The sequence below is a fragment of the Balaenoptera physalus genome (assembly GCF_965194825.1).
Source record: "Balaenoptera physalus genome assembly, chromosome: 17".
In the NCBI taxonomy this organism is placed as follows: domain Eukaryota; kingdom Metazoa; phylum Chordata; class Mammalia; order Artiodactyla; family Balaenopteridae; genus Balaenoptera; species Balaenoptera physalus.
This window is the reverse complement of record NC_138895.1, coordinates 85,654,500-85,664,586: the sequence shown is the minus strand read 5'-3', so window position 1 is coordinate 85,664,586 and position 10,087 is coordinate 85,654,500. Positions and strand designations below refer to the sequence as shown.

At 48.7% G+C, this 10,087-nt stretch overlaps 1 protein-coding gene across 7 annotated transcripts in view; it reads left to right on the top strand.

Annotated features, from left to right (window-relative positions):
• The first annotated feature begins 3,274 nt into the window (after positions 1–3,274).
• The window catches only part of ARHGAP39 (Rho GTPase activating protein 39), an 88,813-nt gene continuing 82,000 nt past the window's right edge, over positions 3,275–10,087 (top strand). For 6 of the 7 annotated variants that reach the window (XR_014255569.1, XM_082433340.1, XM_082433339.1 and 3 more), the window contains exon 1: positions 8,707–8,889. The gene's annotated coding sequence lies outside the window, so the exon portion shown is untranslated. Of the gene's footprint in view, positions 3,501–8,706; positions 8,890–10,087 lie in introns of those variants that run through there. The other variant, XM_082433337.1, reaches the window with a different exon arrangement.

The following is a 10,087-nucleotide window of genomic DNA, read 5'->3' as shown; positions in this document are numbered from 1 at the left end:
AAAAATTAACTGAGCCCCCGCTCGCCGCAACTAGAGAAAGCCCATGTGCAGCAACGAAGACCCAATGCAGCCAAAAATAAATAAATAATAACTAAATTAATTTTTTTTAAAAAATGGAAAATGGATCAAAGGCCTAAAGCCACTAAACTCATAGAAGAAAATGGGAAAAGCTTCATAACATTGAATGTGGCAAAGATTTCTTGAATATGACACCAAAGCACACACAATAAAAGCAAAAATAGGTAAATTGGACTACATCAGACAAACTTTTCTGTGCATCAAAGGACACAATCAAGAGAGTGAAAAGGCAACCCAAAGAACTGGAGAAAATATTTACAAATCCTATATCTAATAAGAGGTTAATATCCAAAATATATTAAGAATTCCAACTCAACAACAACAACAAAACAAATACCAGATTTAAAAATGGACAAAGGACTTGAGCAGACATTTCTCCAAAGATGATGGACAAATGGCCAACGAAGCGACAAAAAGATGCTAAACATTACTAATAATTAGGGAAATGCAAATCAAAACCACAGTGAAGGGCTTCCCTGGTGGCGCAGTGGTTGAGAATCTGCCTGCCAATGCAGGGGACACGGGTTCGAGCCCTCGTCTGGGAAGATCCCACATGCCGCGGAGCAACTAGGCCCGTGAGCCACAACTACTGAGCCTGCACGTCTGGAGCCTGTGCTCCGCAACAAGAGAGGCCGCGATAGTGAGAGGCCCGCGCACCGCAATGAAGAGTGGCCCCCGCTTGCCGCAACTAGAGAAAGCCCTCACACAGAAACAAAGACCCAACACAGCTAAAAATTAAAAATAAAAAAACCAAAAAAACCAAAAAAAACACCCCAGTGAAATACTATTTCACACCCATTAGGATGGTGCCTATAAAAAAAATAAAACAATAACAATTGTTGGTGAGGATGTGGAGAAACTGGAACTCATGGACACTTTTGGTAGAAATGTAAATTTGTGCAGCCTCTGTGGAAAATATTATGGAGGTCCCTCAAAATATTAAAAATAAACTACCATTTGGGAACTTCCCTGGTGGCACAGTGGTTAAGAATTCGCCTGCCAGTGCAGAGGACACGGGTTCGAGCCGTGGTCCGGGAATATCCCACATGCCGCGGAGCAACTAGGCCTGCTGCCACAACTACCGAAGCCCGCGCGCCAAGAGCCCGTGCTCCGCAACAAGAGAAGCTAACACAGTGAGAAGGCTGGCACCGCAACAAAGAGTAGCCCCTGCTCGCCGCAACTGGAGAAAGCCCACGCACAGCAGTGAAGACCCAATGCAGCCAAAAAGAAATAAATAAAATAAATAAATTTATAAAAAAAAAAAAAACACCAAAAAACCACCATTTGATCCAGTAATCCCATTTCTGGGTGTATACCCAAAAGAACTGAAAGGTGGATCTCAAAGAGATACTTGCACACCCATGTTCATAGCAGCATTATTCATAATAGTAAAGAGGTAGAAGCAACCCAAGTGTCCATCGATGAATGGATAAACAAAATGTGGTGTGTATATATAATGGAATATTACTCAGCCTTAAAACAGAAGGAAATTCTGACACATGCTACAACATAGATGACCCTGGAGGACATTATGTTGAGTGAAATAAGTCAGTCACAAAAAGACAAATACAAATACATTCCACTTATATGAGGTATCTAAAGTAATCAAATTCATAAAAATGGAAAGTAGAGTGGTGGTTGCCAGTGGCTGACGGGAGGGAGGAATAAGGAGTTGCTTAATGGGCAGAGAGGTTTAGTTTTGCAAGATCTGGATCTGGAGCACTGTTGCACAACAATATGAATATACTTATCACTACTGAACTGTTCACTTAAAGATGATTAAGATGGTAATTTTATGGTGTGTGTGTGTGTGTGTGTGTGTGTGTGTGTGTCTTACCACAATTTAAACAAAGACTGGCCATGTCAAGAGTCTGTGAGGATGTGCAGGAAATGAAACCCTCATCACTGCTGGTGGGGATGGAAAGTGGTGCAGCCACATGGAAAATGGTTTGGAGGCTTCATAAAAAGTCCAACATACACCTCGCATATGAGCCATCCATTCTACTCCTAGGTGTTTACCCTAGGAGAAAAGGATTTCATTTACACCAAATTCTAGAAAGTGAAATTGACCTAATAGTGACAGAAAGCAGAGTTCCCTGGAGATGAGGTGGGGGAGGGTAAGAGGGCGGATTCATTGGGGCCTGCAAGACTGGGGAAGTGCCAGACACGTTCATTGTCTTGATTGTGTTAATTCTTTCACAGATGTGAAATTAAGAATTAATACATCAAAGCTTATCATCAAATTGTATCCTTTAAATTTGTGTGGTTTATTGTATGTCAATTATATCTCAATAAAAGTTTAAAATATTTTTAAAAAGAAGTCAGCCTGTCTTATTTTCCAGGCAGCAAAATCAAAGGAGGTCTGAAGGCTGTTTGACGTCTCAGCAACTAGCCTCCTGCAGGGGAGGAAAAAGAGCGGGTGGGGGCGCGTCCACCCCTCTCCCCTAAACTCCCTAGGACGCGTGGGGCTGAGCCCCTGGTCCTATCAGCGGACCGCTGGGCGGCCTTGGCCAAGCTTATCAACTCCGTGCTCAGCGTCTCCACCCGGAAGAGAGAATGATGACAGTACCTACCGTAAAGGAAAAATTATACCAAGCCTGGTGTGCCGAGGCAGCTTCCTTGGGGAATAAAGAGCGTCCCTGATAGAACACCTAAGCAATTTCTGTTGAGCTGTAATCGGATTAAGATGGAAACCAGTTACCACCAACCCAGGGGACCATCAGCCTGTCCCTGCTCGTGGGCAGAGCCCCAGACCTGGCACAGAGCCCACTGCAGGTGGGGAGCGGCCCTCGGACTGGAGGGAAGGGATTTGATTGGGTTTGACAGCCTAGAGCCAGCTGGGGAGAGGGGGCCCTGAGGGAGTGAGCCGTGGGGGCGTGGCCCCGGCGAAGTCCACGGGGGCGTGGTCAGGGCGGAGCGTCGAGGAGCTTAAGAGGCTGTCTCCTGGGGGAGTGTCCTTGGGCAAGGGGCGTGGCCCGGGAAGGCGTGACTGGGATCAGAGGGACGCGGTGAAGCCAAGGTCCGGAGGGAGGCGCGGTCAAGGAAGGGGCGAGGAGGGTGTTGGGGGCGTGACCCGGTGCAGGGGCGGTCGTGAGGGGCGTGGTCAGGAGGCCGGAGCGGGTCCCAGCGGGTCCACGCTGTCCCGCCTGCGCTCGAGCCCTCGGGGCGCCAGGCCGCTGTTCCCGCGCCGCCGCCCAGCCGGGACGGAGCCAGAGGTGATGCTGGAGCACCCTGTCTTCCTGGCCCCGTCCTGCAGGGGCGAGTGGGATGAAAAGGGGTCCTCAGTGGGATTGCGTGCGGCCGGGCAGCGGAGGGGAGGCGGCGCCTTTGCACGCAGGCCCCGGGCCCTTTCCTGTCTGGACCAGGCGCTTCTCCTCGTTTATCAACGTATCCCTGACTCCGCAGCTCTTCCTTTCCATCACGTAGGTGCAGGTGTTTTATACATGTCCTTAATATGTTTTTTCCTTGTAAAATATGCACTGTTGTGTGGTGTATGTGACTTAATTTACATGTTGTGCTATAAAGCCCACTTCACTTAATTTTTTACGCAGCGCCTTGTTTTTAGGATCTTCTCTTGTTCTCCATACCTCTGGTTCTTTGTCCCTAACTGCTGCGTAGCACTGTCAGTCTGCGCGTCTGTCCCTGATGATGGACACCTAAGTTGCCTCTTATTCCCCGTCACTGCAAATCACGTAGTGCTGAGTATCTTTTTACCTGGTCCCTAGGAATGAAAATTCCTCTGGATTATCTATCCAAGAACGGGTTGCTTGTTCATAAGGTATCTGCACGCTTAATTTCACTGACTACCGCTAGGTTGCCCTTCAGAGCTGCTGAGTACATTTACACTCCCAGTAGCCGTGCCTGAGAGTTCCCAATTCACTACACCTTCCCCAACACTAAGTGTTATACAGTGTTCTTATTTTTGCCAATCAGATGCATATCATGGTTGTTTCAATTTTTCCTTAATGGATTCCTAGTGAGTTTCATGATCTCCTCAAATACCATGTGGGCTTTCCCCCTTCGTGAATTGTCTTTTCATATGTATGTTTTTTTTGTTTTTGTTTCTGGCCTATGTTTCTATTGGAGTTCCTGTTTTTTGTTTTGTTTCGTTGTTAATACGCAAGAGCTCTTGTATATTCTAGATACTGATTTCTTGTCAGATTTAGATTGCAAATGTGTTCTGCTAGTCCATCATCTATTAACTTTAACTGTGATGTCATCTGTTTAATAGAAATTAAATCAGAGGTAGTCAAATTAGTTAATTTTTTACCTTGTGGCTTGTAGTTTTGTGGTTTTAATAAGTCTTTACCCTCTCCAAGGTCATAAAGATTCACCCCTCTATTTTTTTTAGAAGTATTTCAGTTTTACTTTCTTCTACTTTTCATATTTATGTGGATAATCTATTGGGAACCCAATTTTGTACATATTAGATGTGGCTCCAGCTTCATGTTTCTTCAAATAATTCCTCAACAAAGAATACATTAAATAATCAATCTTTCCCCATTACTTTTTATACATTAGTGAGATTCTGAATTCTTTTTTCTGTTCTATTGGTCCATTTGTGTTCCTGGGCCTATCAAGTACCATTGCTTTGGAGTAGATCCTAACATCTGGTAGAGTACCTGCCTGCTGTATGTCCTCCTTCAAAACTGAAATAGCTATTTGTAGACTTTTATTCTTCCATGTATATCTAAAAAATGTTTTTCACATTCCGCAAAAAATCTTACTGGAACTAGATTATTAATATTTTGGTTTTTTAGACCACTTTAGTGAGCATTGACATCTTTACAGTGTTATGCCATCTGGTCCATGAACATTGTATGTTTCTCCATTTATTTAGGCTTTCTTTTAAGATACTTTCATAGAGTTATTATGTGTCCTCTATAAAGGTTTTGTATATTTTTAATTAGCTTAATGCCTACATGGTTTATAGCTTCTGTTGGTGTTGTGAAGGGCATCTCACTTTCTATCATATTTTCCAGTTGGTGGTTTCTCATCTGTAGAGAACCATTGTTGGGTTTTGTGAGCAGATCTTATTGAATTCACTGATTCTCATACTTTGTTGATTCTGTATATTTTCTGTGTAGAATTTCATATTATCTTCAATTTTTGAGACTTTAGGTTATTCTCTTCTAATCCTTAGGCTCTTTTTTTTCTTTTATTGTTGCATCGGCTGAGCACATCTGCCTCCACCCACCAACATTAGTAGGCATCCTTTCTTGCTCCTGACCTTAAAGGTTTTGTATCCAAAGATTCTCTGTTGAAAATAATTTGTGTGGGATTTTGGTATATAGCCTTTACCCAGTTAATAAAGTTTCCTTTGTAGTCTCAGTTAAAAATTTTTTGATCATAAAGAGATGCTGACTTTTATCAACAATTGAGAGAAGGAGGTGATTTTATCCTTAGTTTGATGATATGCTAAATTACACTGATAGATTTTTCTGATGTTATGTTATCCTTACATTCTTTTTTTAAAAATTTTATTTATTTATTTATTTAATTTTTGGCTGTGTTGGGTCTTCGTTGCTGCCCATGGGCTTTCTCTAGTTGTGGCGAGCAGGGGCTACTCTTCGTTGCGGTGCGCGGGCTTCTCATTGTGGTGGCTTCTCTTGTTGCGGAGCACCGGCTCTAGGTACACAGGCTTCGGTAGTTGTAGCTCACGGGCTCAGTAGTTGTGGCTCACGGGCTCTAGCAGGCTCAGTAGTTGTGGCACACGGGCTTAGTTGCTCCGCGGCATGTGGGATCTTCCCGGACCAGGGCTCAAACCCATGTCCCTTGCATTGGCAGGCAGATTCTTAACCACTGCACCACCAGGGAAGTCCCTATCCTTACATTCTTGTATATTCTTAAGCATTCTGTGTTTTTGTATGTTGGCATTCAGTTAACAATTTTTATGTACGAATTTCACATCTATGTTTTCAAATAAAATGAGCCTAATTTATCCCAAACTACTAATGTAGCCCTCCCCACCTTCCCCTTTGGTAATCATAAGATTGTTTTCTATGTCTGTGAGTCTGTTTCTGTTTTGTAAATAAGTTCATTTGTATCTTTAAAAACATATTTATTTATTTATTTATTTATTGGCCATGCCACACGGCTTGCGGCTTAGTTCACCGCCCAGGGATTGAACCCGGGACACAGCAGTGAAATCCCCAGGTTCTAACCACTGGACGGCCAGGGAATTCCCTGTATCATTTTTTTACATTCCACAAATAAGTGATATCATATGATATTTGTCTTTCTCTGTCTGACTTACTTCACTTAGTATGATAATCTCTGGTCCATCCATGTTGCTGCAAATGGCATCATTTCATTCTTTTTTGGTATAGTTCTTTTTTTTTTTTTTTTAAAGAAGGTTCAACTTTTTATTTATTTATTTTTGGCTGTGTTGGGTCTTCGTTTCTGTGCGAGGGCTTTCTCCAGTTGCAGCGAGCGGGGACCACTCTTCATCGCGGTGCGCAGGCCTCTCACTGTCGCGGCCTCTCCCGTTGCGGAGCACAGGCTCCAGACGCGCAGGCTCAGTAGTTGTGGCTCACAGGCTTAGCCGCTCTGCGGCATGTGGGATCTTCCCAGACCAGGGCTCGAACCTGTGTCCTCTGCATTGGCAGGCAGATTCCTAACCACGGCGCCACCAGGGAAGCCCTCATTCTTTTTTATGGCTGAATAATATTCCATTGTATATATGTACCACATCTTTATCCATTCATCCCAAATTAGTAGTGTGGGATTAACAGATACACACTACTATATATAAAATAGGTAAACAACAAGGACCTACTGTATAGCACAAGGAACTATACTCAATATCTTGTGATAAACTATAATGGAAAAGAATCTGAAAAAAATATGTATAACTGAATCACTTTGCTACACAACTGAAACTAACAACGTTGTAAATTAACTATACTTCAATAAAAAACAAAATAAAACCAACAAATAAAAACAATATGATGGTGAGGTGCAGGCAAGTCTTTTGTGAAGCATGGCCACCAGGGGACCCAAGGACCTGGGAGGGATAAGTGAAGTTAAAGGAGGCATTTTGTTTTTATAACGAGAAATATCAGTGGCTTTGTATGCTCATGCAAATAATAAAACAGAGAGAGACAAACAGATGATGCAGGAGAGGAGACAGATGAACAAAATCTTTGAGAATGCAAGAAGGAGTGGGTCCCAGTTCATCAGAGGAGGGCCTGCCTTGTATAGGAGCAGGGAAACTGCCTGCCCATTTTCAGGAGGGAAGGTGAAGGGCAGGGATAGATATGGGCGGGCCTTTGGGTTTGGTGATAAGAAGTTTTGTTCTCATCTGGGAGGCTCAACTAGAGAGGCCTAAGAAATTCCTATGCTCACTTTGGGGAATGGGAGACTTACCCTCTGGAGAAAAATCACAAGATTGCCAAGGAGTGTGAAGTGCTCCTTCTAAGTTTAAAGTGAAGCCAGCCAGCGCAGGTCTGTGATGTTTCTGCAGCATTCATGATGGAGAATGGTGGGGTTCCTCCAGACTGGGCTTTCTCAAGTGTGCACAACGGTCTCCGAAGCTAGAGACAGGAGAGCAGAGACCATTTTTCCTGTGTATGGGAGTGCAGTGTGAAGATGGGCCAAATGGGAAGCCAAAGAGTGGTGACAGAGTGCGGATCAGAGAGCCGGGAGGCAAAGCACTGCAGCAGCGGTGCACTGAGGGAGTGAGCTGCAGGCCGGAAGTGGAACTCAACTGAGGGCTTCTGAGCTTGAGCTTTCAGCCCTTTGCAGTTCCTTGTGCGAATGGGATCCGGGCTGTGGCCACGGAGTGGTGTGGGCTTCTCTGTTTTGTTGTGGGAGTTTCAGGCTGGTTAGCTTCCATTTATATCGACATGCATGTCAAATACTACAACTTCTGGAAATGAATACTGTATAGGTAATAATAATTTTTAAAAGCCTGAAGAGCAGGCTAAACGCAGATTAGAAAACGCTAAAGAGAACAATAGTAAGGCTTAACTGAGCAATTACCAAGAGTTAAGATGACAGAGCAAAAAGAGAGAAAATCGTAGAGACACGGAGGACACAGGCCGTCCAGTTTAGCTGATAGATACATAGGGAGAACCTATAAGAATGGAGGAGAGCCAATATTTTAAGAGACAGTGGCTGATAACTTTCCAGAATCGAGGAAAAGTGAAATCTTTTCCAGGAAGTCCAACATGGTTTGAGTAGGTAAAATTACACCAAATCCACACCGACACGTAGGAAATGTCAACTGCACCGCACCGAAGGGGATCGGAAGACTCTCAGGAGCGATCTGACAGGCAACGTCGGCCGTGGTGCGGACCGCGGGGCTGGAGGGAGCGCTTCGGCATCACCTGGCCAGCAGCCGCCCCTCTCCGCCCGTCGCACCCTGGGACCCGGGTGACCCGGGCCGGGGGCGCCCCCCTTCGCCCCCCTTCGCCCGAAGCATCCCCGGACTCGCCAGGACTGCGCGAGAACCCCACACCCGCGTTGTGGGCGGAGCCAGAGCGACTATGCTCCCGACTCCCGGCATGCAGCGCACGCCCCCGGCGGGACTCCCGCTCCCGGCGTTCCGCGCGCCGGCGCATGTGCATGGGGCTCGCGGCGGCGTCCCCAGGCGGCGGGGGCCGTGCGGGGCGGGGGCGGGGCCGGAGGCGGGGGGTTGCGCTGGTGACGGGAGGACGCGCGGTCGCGGCGCACTGGGCCGGCAGCGGCGGCCGCGGAGGGCGCGCACCGAGCGGGCGGCGGCGGCGCGGGAGAGCCGCGAGCAGCTCACGCGCGGCGTGCGAGCCGGGATGAGGGGCTGTGGCCGCGCGGCCCGCGCGCAGCCTGCGGGTGAGAGCGCGGGCGGTGGGCGGCGCGGGCCGGGAAGATGGCGGAGAGGCCGGCGCTGTGGCCCCCGCCCGGCCTCGCGGAGGTCCCCGACCCGGCCCTCGAGGATACGGGTCCTTGGCGACTGAGGGGGCGGGCGGTGCCGCGGCCGGGCCGGGGAGGGGCGGGTTCTGTGTGTAGAGGTGCGGCTGGTGGTGGGGGGCGCAGGGGCGCGAGGGGCCCAGGCCTCGCGGGGCCAGGGTGTGAGGTGGGTGTGGGGTCCGGCCTGTGGGTGGAGGTGGGTGAGAGTGTGTCCGGCCCGGGGTGCGGGCCGGTGAGTGTGCCCGGCCCTGGGGTGTGAGCGTGCCCGGCCTAGGGTGGGCGTGAGTGGAGTGCCGGGCCTGAGCGCGGGGTGTCGGCGTGGTTCGGGTGCGCAGTCGGGGAGGTGCGGGGCCGGGGAGTCGGGACGCGCGTGTCCGGGTGCGGGCCGTGGCCTCCGGCCCCGCCGATCTGGCCTCTGCAGGGAGGCGGGCTGGGGCGTCCCCGCCTTCCCTCCCGGTCGCCCTCCCGGAGCTGGAATTCCCTCGGTGGCCCCCCGGTTGCGGGATTGGTGTGGGTGGAGGCAGTGTTCCGCGCGAGGGCCGAGATAGAGGCAGGCTGTGCGCATCTTGGGGGTCAGGACGTCTTTTATTTTAAAACGTGCAGCTGGCGGCGAGGCCGCCGCAGCTGTGGGTGTGTTACATGCTGCTCCCACCAGCAGCTGCTGTGGGCGCTGCGCAGCCTTCAGCAGCAAAAATGCGGCGTCCCTCACCCGCTTCGGTGTCCTAGGGTTTAACCAAACCTCCTGTGACCTTTGCAGAAACCTACAGTTGCAAGGCTTCTTGTTCCTCCCCTGGTGCAGACAATAGGAGGTTTGTCTTTGAAGCCAGCGAGGGGAATTGCACCCTGTACATCCTGGGTGCCTCTGTAAACAGCAGGTGGTTCCCGGTCAGCGGCTCCCCTTTCACAGTGAGCAAGGTGTGTTTCTCCTCGTTGGGGGAGGGGAAGGAGATTTGATAGGGGTGAATGTAAAGCAAGGAGACTCATTCCGTAAAGCAGCTTGGCGCGGACTGTGTGCCCCGCGCGCTGGCTTGGGAATGAGCAGGGCCCTGGGTCTCCCTGCCTGCACTTTGTCTAGTCAGCTGTCTGGAGAGGCTGGAGAACAGAGGGGAGAAGAGGGCGG